Here is a 769-nt window from a genome sequence, read left to right on the forward strand (position 1 = left end):
TATATATATATATATATACACACACACTAATGGTATGATCTACACACACACACACATGTCGGGAGCAACTCTACATGATTTGTGGGGAAATTATTTCACAATTAATTCATGATCAGGGCCTAGTTGTCCTGCCTACAGGCCAGCTACATCATGTTGAGACATAACTCCGTCTTCACCTCCGGTCACAACTAGACCTCAATGGTCCGGTGACGCTGTGATGCTCCAGGGCTGGACTACACCAGCTGGAGACGTCCTGGGAGGAACCAAATCTTCCTCTGCACAACTCTTCACTGTTCTAGGATGATTGCCACAGCCCTGAGTCATCTGCTACTTTTGTTTCTCCTGATGTACTGAATAAAGGTGTGGCAAGCTCAGAGTCTGGGGTCTTTGCTGCCCAGAGCAACATTGATCCAGCCCAAAGCTCAGCTTCTTCTGTGAGTCTCATTTCTGTCTATGTATTAATTAATTTGCTTTGTGCTGTCATGGCTTGCAGAAGACTAGGATTTAATGCTGAAGTTTTAGTAACGCCCCCTTTCCCTATTCCTTACGTATATACACTATTGGTGTGTTAGATGTAGATGTACATATGTAAACACTAACGGTCTGTTTCTCTAAAGATCCCTGACTAGTACGGAGCATGAACTCCCCTTGATACCCAAGGTCTGCATGTCTAAGGAGGTCTGAGGTATCTGGATCCAAAGGAGACAGCAGTGGCTATATGGTGTGGGTACAACTAGCCTAGCTTTTTTTTTTTTTTTTTTATTGAGTT

The 769-nt window shown here is 43.7% G+C and overlaps 1 protein-coding gene across 3 annotated transcripts in view; it reads right to left on the reverse strand.

Moving 5' to 3' along the window:
• Gabrr1 (gamma-aminobutyric acid type A receptor subunit rho1) overlaps positions 1-769 on the reverse strand; it is a 35,293-nt gene that overhangs the window by 24,793 nt on the left and 9,731 nt on the right. The window lies entirely within an intron of this gene.

This window comes from Fukomys damarensis, unplaced genomic scaffold (genome assembly GCF_012274545.1).
Source record: "Fukomys damarensis isolate Sample0158 unplaced genomic scaffold, DMR_v1.0_HiC HiC_scaffold_14, whole genome shotgun sequence".
In the NCBI taxonomy this organism is placed as follows: domain Eukaryota; kingdom Metazoa; phylum Chordata; class Mammalia; order Rodentia; family Bathyergidae; genus Fukomys; species Fukomys damarensis.